We start from the raw sequence: 14068 nt of genomic DNA on the forward strand, positions 1-14068 counted from the left end.
TTACTTATGATAGCCCCAAATTAGGATCAACCTGAATGTCCAATAAGAGGAAAGTGGATAAATATGTAGAATACTATTACTATCTACAATAAGGAACAAAGTAATGCCAAAGGCAACAACCTAGATGAGTCTCAAACTACTCAAATGGTAAAGAATTCACCTGCAATGCAGGAGACTAGGTTCATTGCCTGGGAAAACTCCATGGGCAGAGGATCCTGGCAGGCTATAGTCCATGGGGTTGCAAAGAGGAGACATGACTAAGTGACTAACGCTTTCACTACTTAGCAGTAAGAAGGAACAAACTAATGCCAAAGGCAACAAAATAGATATCTCAAAATAACTGTGAATAAAAGACAAAATCAGTATATTCTATGTGATTCGATTTATCAAAAAACTACAAACCACAGATTAAAATGACAGTTTGTTGCTTAGTCACAGCAGGTGGCATCAGAATTTGTATAGATTAAAAACACAAAATTTTGATTGTAGCGATAATTTCACTAGTGTATACATACATATATGTATACACTAGTATACATATATATATAGCTGATCAAATATATACCTGATCAAATTATATACCTTAAATATATACAGAGTATTGCATGATAATCTTAAAGTCATTAAAACATGTCACAGACAGACATGCAATGAAACAATGGAAAAGTTGAAAGTCCACAGATCAAAATTCACAGGTCAATTTACTATTTAAAAAGGTAAAGTTTCAAGTCTGTGACAAAAATATAAGACTGTCCAATAAATGAAAATAGATAAAATAGGTGGGCATCAGAAATAAAAGTAAGTTGTATATAACCTCAGCTAATTAAGATAAATTCCAGATGAATAAAAAAATATAAATTTAAAAATTGAAACCATAAGAGGAGTATAACAAAATAACAGTAAAATGTGAAGGTCTCTCTCAGCATGAGTCAGAATTTAGAAGCAATTAAGGGAAGAAAACTTCCCTGGTGGCTTAGAGGATAAAGCATCTGCCCACAATGCAGGAGACCCAGGTTCAATCCCTGGGTAGGGAAGATCCCCTGGAGAAGGAAATGGCAACCCTCTCCAGTACTCTTGCCTGGAAAATCCCATGGATGGAGGAGCCTGATAGGCTATAGTCCATGGGGTTGCAAAGAGTCGGACATGACTGAGCGACTTCAGTTCACTTCAAGGGAAGAAAATTGTTAAATCAACTATATAAACTTAAAAATATTTTACATGGAGGAATTCCAGTATCAGCAATGGTGTATTAAGTAGCTGGAACCAATTGTCTTGCTGTAAACAGCTAGTTCAATTTTTTTTTTTTTTTTTTTTAAGACAAAAGCTACTGTTTTGAATGCATGGCATAGCTAACAAGGTTGTATATGAGGAATTGTGAGGGCCTGGACTGCAAGAAAAAGAGGCTCAAAGAGGTGATCTGGCCTTGGTGGGGGAGCTTCTCCCTAAAAGCAGTTACTGACTGGAAAAAAACAACTGAGAGGCTGATAACATGAGCAGATCCTTGACAGAGCCGTGAGACAGGGAGATAAACGTTGAAATTAAAGGACCCCTTCCACAAAAAAGGACCCTAATAAACACCCCATGTTTCCAGCTGGAACTCTGTGAGTAAGAATGTACCAGAAATAGACCAGTCTTCATACACTAAAGTTCTTAACATTTTTATTCCTTATTTGAGAAAGACAATGAAGAATTTCTCCTTCTTTTAGCCTACCTGCCTGCCAGAGGCAAAACCCATCCTGTCTTGATTATGATGACATCATCCAGGCTCATTATTTTTTTAACTTGGTCATTCAACATGACTTGTGGGATCTTGGTTCCCTGACTAGGGATCGATCCTGGCCCTCAGCAGTGAAAGTGTGGTGTCATAACGTATACCACCAAGGAATTCCTAACTTGTTAAGTTTTAATATATAATATCCAGTATCAAACACACACCTATACACACAAAGGCTGTTTCCAAAAATGTAAGACACAAAACATGAAACAGATCCACAGAAGATGAAGAAAATGAAGTTATTAGACCAATACAGCAACAGCATATAAACTATGAGTGATATGTTCAAGGAATTGACAGAGAATATTGAAATTTTAAACAAAAAAATGGAAATAAAATACAAATTCTAGGACAGGAAAACATAATAGGTAAATCTAAGAAGAGTGGGTATGTTTAACCTACGATTAGAAAGAACTGAAGAGAAACTGTTGAAGTAAAAGATAAATCAGAAGAAATATCCAGAATAAAACACAAACCAAGAATAGGTAATACAGGAAAGAGGAAAAGAAATATTTAGAACACATAAAACACCAAACATAAATCTTAATAGAACCACAGCAGCAGAAGAGGAAAATAAGAATGAGGAAGATGTAGCATTTTAAAAAGAATAGCTGAGAATTTCCCATTGATGAAAAACATCAAGCCAGAGATTCAAGAAAAAGTAGGAATTCCAAGCAAGATAAGTTCACAGAAAAGTAAAATTAGGCATATAAATCTGCTGAAAATTGGAAGTAAGGAAAAAAATTTTAAAGCATCCATAGGAGAAAAAAGGGACTTCACAGGTGGCACTAGTGGTAAATAACCCCCTGCCAGTGCAGGAGACAAAAGAGATGCAGGTTCGATCCCTGGGTTGGGAAGATCCCCTGGCCAAGGGCATGGCAACCCACTCCAGTATTCTTGCCTGGACAATCACATGGACAGAGAAGCCTGGCAGGTTACAGTACATAAGGGCGCACAGAGTCAGACATGACTGAATCGACTTAGCAGGCATGCATGCAGGAGAAAAAAGAGTATTGGCATGAGAGGAGCAAAATTAGACCAAGAGCTGACTTCCCAGTGTAAGTTTTTGAAGCCCAAAGACACCTTCATGATGCTCATAGAAGACAACTGCTGAGCTAGAAAAAATCCTTCAAATGAGAAGCAAGATAAAAACTAGTTGAAATAAGCCAATCTTGAGAGGATTCACTAGCTCCAGACTCAGCATGTGTTAAAAGTTCTAATTTATATATAATAACTCAAGGGTGTTTAGCCTCTGGGGTAACTACTAAAATCAAAATTAAATGTTTAATAAGTAGGCTAATAGAGGTAAGGAAGTTGAACACTGAAAGAAAAATCAAGAAGAAGAAAAGGAAAAGAGCAACAGCATTTGAAACAAATAGAAAAATGTAGTAAGATGGAAGATCTAAAGTCAAATGTAATAATTTCCAGTTAATGACTTAACTGGAAATTGACCAAATTATTCAATTAAAAAGACACTGATTAACAGACTGAATGAAAAAAGATAAAAACTTGCTATTACAGACTTCATTACTACAAAAACTTGATTACTGCAGACAAGTAAGGCTTAAATTTAAAGAAAAGTTAAAAGTACATAGTTGGAAAATGATACACTATGCAAATGCTAACCAAAGATAGATTGCTGTACCTATATTAATATCAGGCAAAGTAGACTTAGACATAAATGATTCATTTGAGATAGAAGGCCATGTAATAATAATACAGTCTTCAATCCATGAAGAAGATATAGCAATTTCAAATATGTATGCCTATACTCAATTATGTGTATATTTTGTATACTGATAAATTTCTACCTATCCATATGTAGATACATATGTACTATTTTATATACATATATAAGAAAAGTATGTACTATTATATAATATTTTATATACTAGTATATAGTAACTAGTATATAATATTTTATATACTAATTATATATATAACATTATCATATTAGTACAAAAAAGATAACTTGAAAACCCAAAATGTTTGGAAATTCATTAATACATGGATGGCTCAGTGGTAAAGAATCCACCTGCCAATGCTGGAGATGCGGGTTCCACCCCTGGGTTGGGAAGATCCCCCTGGAGAAGGAAATGGCAACCCACTCCAGTGTTCTTGCCTGGGAAATCCCATGGACAGAAGACTGTGACTGGCTGCAGTCCATGGGGTCACAAAAGAATCGGACACAACTTAGCGCCTACACAACAACAACAACAAGCATAGAGTCAATAGCCTAAAGAAAGCTGAACGCCCAAGAATTGATGCTTTTGAGCTGTGGTGTTGGAGAAGACTCTTGAGAGTCTCTTGGACTGCCAGGAGATCAAACCAGGTAATCCTAAAGGAAATGAGTCCTGAATATTCATTGGAAGGACTGATGCTGAAGCTGAAGCTCCATTACTTTGGCCACCTGATGTGAAGAGCCAGCTCATTGGAAAAGACCCTGATGCTGGGAAAGATTGAAGGCAGGAGAAGGGAATGACAGAGGATGAGATGGTTGGATAACATCACCAACTGTATGGACATGAGTTTGAGCAAGTTCTGGGAGTTGGTGATGGACAGGGAGGCCTGGCGTGCTGCAGTCCATGGGCTTGCAAAGAATCAGACATGACTGAGCGACTGAACTGAACTGAAACAGCCTAAAGATAAAATAATCACAATATAATTTACAACTTATTTCGAACTGGATAATAATAAAAATATATCAAAACAAATGTGATATAGCTAAAATCATATTTAGAAGGCAACTTTAAATGCTCACACTAGAAGAAAAACTGAAAATTCTTGATCTACGCATTAATTCCAAGTATTAGCACCTGCCCCCCACCTCAAAAAAATTTCCAGAGATTATAAGATTGGAAACAACCAAAACCAGATATCAGTAAAATGGAAAGTTATTTTTTTTATATTTACTTATTTAGTAGTTGACTGCATTGGGTCTTAGTTGTCGTGTGTGGGAGCTTTCCTCATGGCACGTGGGCTCATCATCATGGCACAGAGCCTTCCCTCTAGTTGGGGCACACAGGCTTTAGAGCGCCTAGGCTCAGTAGTTGGGGCCTAGTTGCCTGGTGGCATGTGGGATCTTAGTTTCCCAACCAGGGATTGAACCCATGTCCCTTGCATTGGAAGATGGATTCTTAACCCCTGGACCATACCACTTATTTTTTTTTAAACCCTAAAGTTATTTTTTTTGTTGTTAAAAAAAAAGCAGTATACAGTTGATAAGGAACTCTTACCTTCCTGTGTGCCATTTGTTAAGTTATTGTGTATTAACTTCAAGTCTCCCCTTCAAAATTCTGCATGTGATGCTGGGCTGGCACTCAGATTTGCAGGCTGGCTCCCTGTTAGTTTCTGAAGGGAAAAATAGAGATTTTTAAAAAGTAAGAAAACGATGGTTGGAAAGTGACAAGCTCTCTGTCTTGTAAAAGTACCAGAAAGAAAGGACACTATCAGGAAAGTGAAAAGACAACCTAAGGATGGGAGAAAATACTTGCACATGATAAATCTGGTGATCTAGTATCTAGATTCTATTTAAAAATTTTATGAATCAAAAAATAATCCAGTTTTTAAAATGGACATTGGATTTGAATAGACATTTTTCCAAAGAAGATATATAAAGGCCAATAAACACATGAAAAGTTGTTCAATGTCACAGTCTGTATAGAAATGTAAATTGAAACCACAGTTACATACCTACCGCATCACACCAACTAGGATGGTCATTATTAAAAAGATAGATAACAAACACTGGCAAGGCTGTGGAGAAGTTGAGACCCTCATACACTGCTGGTGGGAACATGAAGTGCACCTGCTTTGGAAAATGTTTTGTCAGTTTCTCAAAAAGAGAAACAAGAGTTACAATACAAGAGTTACCATGCTGCTGCTGCTGCTGCTAAGTTGCTTCAGTCCTGTCCGACTCTGTGCGACCCAAGAGACGGCAGCCCACCAGGCTCCCCTGTCCCTGGGATTCTCCAGGCAAGAACACTGGAGTGGGTTGCCATTTCCTTCTCCAATGCGTGAAAGTGAAAAGTGAAAGTGAAGCCGCTCAGTCGTGTCCGACTCCTAGTGACCCTATGGACTGCAGCCTACCAGGCTCTTCCATCCATGGGATTTGCCAGGCATGAGTACTGGAGTGGGGTACCATCGCCTTCTCCGAGAGTTACCATGTGACCTAGCAATTCCACTCCTAGGTTTATTCCTGTTCATTCTCAACGTTGTGTCTGACTCTTTGCAACCCCTTGGACAGCAACACGCCAGGCTTTCCTGTCCTTCCTTCACTGTCTGCTGGAGTTTGCTCAAATTCATATCCATTGAGTCGGTGATGCTATCTAACCATACTTAAGAAAACTAAAAACCCATTTTCACGCAAAAACTTGTACACAAATGTTTATGGCAGTATTATTCATAATCGCCAAAAGGTGGAAGCAACCCAGATGTCCATGCTGATAGATATTAAAATTTGGCTTATTGATAGAATTTAATGTTCTATCAGGAAAGGTATTAAAGTACTGATACATGCTACAACATAGATGAGTCTTGAAAAATTTCTAAGTGAAAAAATGTGAAATGTAAATGACCACGTAGTGTATGATTCCATTTATATAAAATTAATAGTGAAACTCACAAAAACAAAGTAGATTAGTAGTTGTAAGGGTCTAGGGAAAAGGGGAGTGGAGGAATGACTGCTGATGGGTACAGATTTTCTTTGGGGTAATGAAATTGTTCTAATATTAGATTGTAATTTTACTTGTGCAACTTTGTGAATACGCTAAGTGAAAGTGAAAGTCGCTCAGTTGTGTTTGACTCTTTGCAACCGCTTGGAATTCTCCAGGCCGGAATACTGAGTGGGTAGCCTTGGGTCGCTGAGAGTCAGAGACGACAGAGGGACTTCACTTTCACTTTTCACTCTTATGCATTGGAGAAGAAAATGGCAACCCACTCCAGTGTTCTTGCCTTGAGAATCCCAGGGACAGGGGAGCCTGGTGGGCTGCCGTCTCTGGGGTCGCACAGAGTCGGACACGACTGAAGCGACTTAGCAGCAGCAGCAGCAGCCTTTCCCTTCTCCGGGGGATCTTCCCAACCCAGGGATCAAACCCAGGTCTCCCGCATTGCAGGCAGATTCTTTACCAGCTGAGCCACAAGGGAAGCCCAAGAATACTGGAGTGGGTAACTTACTATTCCTTCTCCAGTGGATCTTTCCAACCCAGGAATTGAAAGACCACTGAATTGTATGGTTTAAAAGGTTAAATTTTATTTTATATGAATTACATTCAATAAAAATCGTATATTCATTTTGTAATTGTAACAGCATAGAAAATGCTTACATAATTTTTATGTGTAAAAGAGTGCTTTTTGTTCACTTGGTATGGTCATGTGTAAAAAAGTTATACTGAGTGAAGTTTGGAAAGCATTGCATCAAAACATTAATAGAAATTTTCTCCAGGTTGTGGGGTGATATAAGATTTTTTTTTCTTCAATTAAAACAAAAATTTCAATTCTTCTATTATAAACATGTATTTTTGGCATCATTGACTCAATGGACATGAGTTGGAGCAAACTCTGGGAGACAGGGAAGCCTGGTGTGCTGCCATCCATGGGGTCACAAAGAGTTGGACATGACTGAGCAACTGAACAACAACAACACTTTTTAATGAGGAAAATAAGTTTTTAAAAAAGTACCATAAATAAAATGTGTCAGATAATGTCATAGTGCTTACAGGCTCTTAGACTTCAGACTCCAAAGTTGAAGAGTGTCACATATGCTGAGCAAGGAATAAGAAAGCTTTGTCATTGTCACCTTATGAAAACACAAGGACTATAAAAACTTAACATAGTCTTGGGGACTTCTCTGCTACCTAGAAAAATTTTTTTTCAACTTTATTAAGGTATAATTGACAATAATATTGTAATATATTTAAAGTGTACAATGTGATGACTTGACATACATACACATTATAAGTTAATACACCATCAAGTTAAATAACACATCCATCATGTCACATATTTTTAACACATCCATCACCTCACATTACATTTTTTAGTGAAAACATTTAAGTTCTACTCTTTGAGCAAATTTCAATCATCTATGTTGTTATCATCACCATGCTGTGTATTAGAGCGTCAGACCTTATTAACCTGATAACTGAAAGTCTGTGCCCTTTGTCAGTCTCTCCCTACTTCCCCTACCTCCCAGGCCCTGGCAACTGCTTTTGTACTCTCCGTTTCTATGAGTTTGACCTTCTTTTTTTTTTTTTTTGATTCCACATGTAAATGGTAATATATATTGATAGTATTCATATTTGTCTTTGTATATGTGTCTGGCTTATTTCACTTAGCATGATGCCTTTAGGTTGCAAAAGGCAGAATTTCCTTCTTTTACTTAAGGCTGAATAGTATATATAAAGAAATATAAAATTTTCTTTACGCATTCATCTGTTTACAGATACTGAGGTTGTTTCCATAATTTGGCTATTTTGAATATTGCAGTGAACACAGGAGTGCATATATCACTTTGAGATAATGGTTTCACTTTCTATGGATATATTCTCAAAAGTGGGGTTGTTATATCATATGGCACTTCTGTTTTTAATTTCTCGAGGGACCTCCAAGCTGTTTTTGACAGTGGTTGTATCAGTTTATATTTCCGCTAACAGTGTACAAAGATTTCGTTTCCTCCACATCCTCACCAACATTGTTATCTGTTGTCTTTTTGATGATGAGCGTCCTAGTGGATGAGAAGTGACATCTCGTTGTGGTTCTGATTTGCATTTCCCTGAGGATTAGTGATGTTGAGCAACCTTCCATGTACTTGTTGGCCATTTGTATGTCTTTGAAAAACTGTCTGTATAGGTCCTTTGCCCGTGTTTTCCATTGGGTTATTTGTTGTTGAATCGTATGAGTTACTTGTATATTTTGGATATTAACCCCTTATTAGGTAAGTGGTTTGCAAATATTTTCTCCCATCCTGAAGGTTGACTATTCAGTTTCCTGATGGTTTCTTTTGCTATGTAGAAGCTTTTAATTTGATATAGTTCCACATGTTAATTTTTGCTTTTATTAAATCCAAAAAATCATTGCTGATAGCAATGCCAAGGAGTTTGCCAGCTGTTTTCTTCTAAATGTTTTATGGTCTCAGGTCTTACATTTAAGTTTTTAATCTATTTTTGAGTTGATTTTTGTGCATGGTGTAAGAAAAGGGGTCCAGTCTCATTCTTTGGCATGGCGCTGTCCAGCTTTCCCAACAGGTTTACTGAAAAGATGTCTTTCCCCCATTGTATATCTTGCTCATTTGTCAGTTAATTGACTATATATGCACAGGATTACTTTGGGCACTTGATTCTATTCCATTGATCAGTGTCATGCCAATACTATGTTGCTTTGAAATCAGGAAGTATGATGCCTCCAGCTTTGTTCTTTTTCAAGATTGCTTTAGGTTTCCTTTAAATGGAAAAGAAGCAAAAATCTATAGGAAAAGGAAAATCCCAACAGAAAGGCAAATACATAGAAGGATTGAAGATCATTTAAATAATCCAGTATGTAGATTTCAAAAAAGAAAACAAAGTTGTAAAAGCAACTATAACTACAATGAACAGTAAAGTGATAAGCTTGAAGATGCAAAATGACATCAAAAACACAAAATGTGGGAGAGGGAAGTAAAAAATAAGAATCTCTTTGGACATTCTCTCACATAATATACAAACATAAACTCAAAATAGTTTAAAGACCTAAATGTAAAACATGAAGCCATGAAACTCTTAGAAGAAAACATAGGGGAAACACTCTGACATAAATCACGGCAATATTTTCCTCTTCATCAGTCTCCTAAGGCAAAAGAAATAAAAAATAAACAAGTGGGACCTATAATGATCGACTTCACAGCTTTTGCACAGCAAAGAAAGAAAACCATCAACGAGGAACAGGAAAAAATATTTGCAAATGATTCAACTCACTGGGGTTAATTTCCACATATACAAACAACTCATACAATTCAGAATCAAAAAACAAATGATCCAATTGAGAAATGGACAGAAGACTTGAATAGACATTTTTCCACAGAAGACATACAGGTGGTTCACAGGCACATGTAAAATGCTCAGCTTCACTAATTATTAGAGAAATGAAAATCAAAACCATAATGAGGTATCATCTCACACCTATCAGATGGCTGTCATCAAAAAGTCTGCAAATAACAAATGTTGGATAGGATACGGAGGAAATGAAATGTTTGTAAATTGTTGTGTGATAGTTGCTCAGTTGTATCCAATTCTTTGCGACCCCATGGACTGTAGCCCACCAGGCTCCTCTGTCCATGGAATTCTCTAGGCAAGAATACTGGAGTGGTTATGGAAATGGTACAGCTACTATGTGAAATAGTATGGAGGTACCCTAATAAACTAAAAATAGAACTACTGTATTATCCAGTGATGGATATATATATATATCCAGAAAAAAATGAAAACAATAATTGGATAAGATTCATGAACCCCAATGTTCACAGCAGCACTGTTTATAATAGCCAAAACACGGAAGCAACCCAAATGCTCATCAACAGATGACTGGATTCAGGAGAGGAAGTACACATACAGAATGGAATATTATTCAGCCGTAAAAGGATGAAATACGGCCATTTGCAGCAACGTGAATGGACCTGGAGAATATTATACTTGGTAAAATGTCAGAAAAAAACAACTATTGTATGATACCAGTTATATATGGAATCTGAAAACTCATACAAAACAGAAGCAGCCTCACAGATATAGAAAACAAATCTGTGCTTACTAAAGGGTAAAGGGTGAAAGGAAGGAGAAGAGTGTTAATGGCTCTGCTGCTGCTGCTGCTGCTGCTAAGTTGCTTCAGTCGTGTCCGACTCTGTGCAACCCCATAGACGGCAGCCCATCAGGCTCCCCCGTCCTTGGGATTGTCCAGGCAAGAACACTGGAGTGGGTTGCCATTTCCTTCTCCAATGCATGAAAGTGAAGAGTGAAAGTGAAGTCGCTCAGTCGTGTCCGACTTTTATCGACCCCATGGACTGCAGCCTACCAGGCTCCTCCGTCCATGGGATTTTCCAGGCGAGAGTACTGGAGTGGGTCACAATACCCTTCTCCAGGGGATCTCCCCAATGCAGGGATGAACCAGGGTCTTTTGCATTGCAGGAAGATTCTTACAGTCTGAGCCACCAGGAAAGCATCCCGTTTTTCCCCTAAAAGTTTATTTATTTGGCTGAATGGGGTCTTAGTTGCAACAGAGGGATCTTCGCTGTGGTGTGAGAGCTTCTCTAGTTGCCCTGAGGCATATGAGATCTTAGCTTACCAGCCAGGGATCCAACCTGCATTTCCTACACAGGACGGCAGATTCTTCACCCCTGAAGGGACAAATTAGTGGTATGGAATTAACAGATACAAGATACTCTATATAAAGTAGGTAAGCAACAAGGATACACTGTATAGCGCAGAGAATTCTACCCATTATCTTCTAGTGACCTATAAAGGAATATAATATGTAAAAACACTGAATCACTATTCTTTACACCTGAAACTAGCACAGTGTTGTAAATCAACCACCTTTAAGTGAAAAAAAAGTTGAGGGAATGGGGGTTACGTTTTTAAAGGATGAAAAAAATTAAGAACTGAGTAAAATAAAGTAGAAATATTTGTAATAAGTAAAACAAGTGGATTAAACAAAACACTTTGAAGAAGTAGAAATTAAACCTGGAACCTGCAACACACTGAATTAGGTTGAGGAAGGTATTCAAGAGGGGTGAGAACAAAGCATACTTGACAGCTCAGTGCCTACGCTGGTTCTAGAAGGGTTTCTGATATGAGACAAGATGAAAGAAGCAGGGAGGAGATGGAGGGTGTCAGAATTAGGCCCTGTGCTGTAAGAGCCTCAGGTAACAGAGATCGGGTTTGCTTTCTTCTGCCAGAAAGCTTTAAGTTGATTTGTCAAGGACATCAGATGTTTGTTTGGCAAAGTAGTAACGTGGAGTGAAAATTTTATTGCTTAGCATGGCCATCTGCAAGGAAGAGACTTGTAAATCCTCTAGAGTGTGCTGGGATGGAAGGTGGTCAAGTTGGGTTATCAGGCTTTCATTTTGCCTACTGTGTACGGTGTGTAAGGCAAGGCTAGAGAAGGATCGGGAAAATAAAGGAGATTTTTAGAGGTCACATTGCAGCAGAGAGAAGAAAGCAAAGGAGGGAGGCATTTCAAGGAGAGATGACGGTTAAGAAAAAGACCTCAGTTTTAGGTGATCCCTGCTCCTGGTTTTGATAGTGTGCTGTTGATTCATGAGAAGCAAGGGGTCGGTAACCGTGGGAGTGGCATAGAATATCGTGGGATGAGTTCAGTTTTGGAGTCAAAGCATACCTCTTACATCCTGTTGGTGTCAGCTTGTATGCTTTTCAGACTATAGTGAAAATCATAGAGAGTGCTCAGCCTTTCAGTTCTTTCTGAAAAATAATAATTTTACAATCAGTGATTCACATTTTTTCCCATTGAAAAAATCATACATGTTTTGAATAAGAATGAAACATTTGTCTGGTGATGTGGTATAGTATATTTAAATTATTTCTACATTAAATACGGAGTAAGTTCTTGCCTGGAGAATCCCAGGGACTGGGGAGCCTGGTGGGCTGCCGTCTATGGGGTCGCACAGAGTCAGACACGACTGAAGGGTCGCAGAGCAGCAACCACAGAGTAAAGGATATTCTTCTAGAAAACAACCAATATATGAGTGTGTGTGTCCAATTTTATCTTTTACTTTTCTTTTTTTTAATTTTTTTAATTTAATTTTATTTTTAAACTTTACGTAATTGTATTTTTGCTTTGAAAGTGTTTTACTTTCCCAGAATTTAATGGCCTATTTATGTAATAGATTCTGAAACTCAGAGCAACTTCCTTGGAACCCAGAGGAAATGAATAGATGCTGATATACATTAGTGAAGGTCATAAAACACAGTTACATTAAATTTTTTAGGTGAAAATTCTTTTGAATATATTAAACCTGCACTGCAGAAGCACACTAAATTTTTATGGATAAACATTTTTTTTTCCCACTGGAGGGTGCAGTTCATCAGTGTATCAATATTTCCACAGTTCCTTTAATGAGTATACTTTATAAAAAATATTAGAGAAATGATTATTTCCATGTGGAATGCAGATTAGATTTTATGAAACTTTAAATAAATGAAATTTCACTAATAGGAATCTGGGCTTTATTCTATAGTATACTTTTGATTTAATTAGGATCAAGTGATTTTTAAGCTAAGTGTATTTTTTTATTCTCTTTTTTGGATACTGCCTATGACTTTCTTGGTTTTTAATACTGCAAAAATGTATGCTAACAACTCATAATAAAGAGAAATACAGCCCTACTTATTGTGAAGTTTTTGCAGTGGTTTTCTTTAGCAGTCTGTATTCATTTAAAATTCTCTATGAAATACAGATTATTAGACTATGTGCAGTAATAATGTGGAGAAGGCAATGGCACCCCACTCCAGTACTTTTGCTAGAAAATCCTATGGACAGAGGAGCCTGGTAGGCTGCAGTCCATGGGGTCGCTAAGAGTCGGACACGACTGAACGACTTCACTTTCACTTTTCACTTTCATGCATTGGAAAAGGAAATGGCAGCGCACTCCAGTGTTCTTGCCTGGAGAATCCCAGGGACAGGGAAGCCTGGTGGGCTGCTGCCTATGAGGTCGCACAGAGTCGGACACAACTGAAGCGACTTAGCAGCAGCAGCAGCAGCAGTAATAATAATGTGTGCTCTAAAATTAAATGTTTATTTAATAAGCATAAAACTAATATGTTCATTTAGTTGAATTTTTTGTTTTCATTATATGCCTTCATGTAGTATGAAGGCTTTTAATGTGTGTCTTAGATATAACATTGGGCTTCCCTGGTGGGTCAGAGGTTAAAGCATCTGCCTGCAATGTGGGAGACCTGGGTTCAATCCCTGGGTCAGGAAGATCCGCTGGAGAAGAAAATGGAAACCCACTCCAGTATTCTTGCCTGGAGAATCCCATGGATGGAGGAGCTTGGTGGGCTACAGTCCACGGGGTCACAGAGTTGGACACAACTGAGCTACTTCACTTCACTTTAGATGTAACATTAATAAAATATAGATTTTTAATAACAGCCATATTTATTGATTACCAATCAGTTGTGTCTCAGCAGAATTTTTTACTGATTAACTTTCTGTTTTTAACAGAAAAAACAGAAAGTTATTTTGTTCTCACAGCAACCTCAATAAATAGGTACCATTTTTCCTCACTTCAGAGAAGAGGAATCTGAATTG

General features: G+C 37.6%; 1 non-coding gene across 1 annotated transcript; it reads left to right on the forward strand.

Annotated features, from left to right (window-relative positions):
* The first annotated feature begins 962 nt into the window (after positions 1 to 962).
* On the forward strand, positions 963 to 1034 carry TRNAC-ACA (transfer RNA cysteine (anticodon ACA)). Its single transcript has one exon. It is a non-coding gene; the product is annotated as a tRNA-Cys (tRNA).
* Positions 1035 to 14068: the final 13034 nt, after the last annotated feature.

The sequence above is a fragment of the Bos javanicus genome, chromosome 16 (assembly GCF_032452875.1).
Source record: "Bos javanicus breed banteng chromosome 16, ARS-OSU_banteng_1.0, whole genome shotgun sequence".
NCBI classification, from domain to species: domain Eukaryota; kingdom Metazoa; phylum Chordata; class Mammalia; order Artiodactyla; family Bovidae; genus Bos; species Bos javanicus.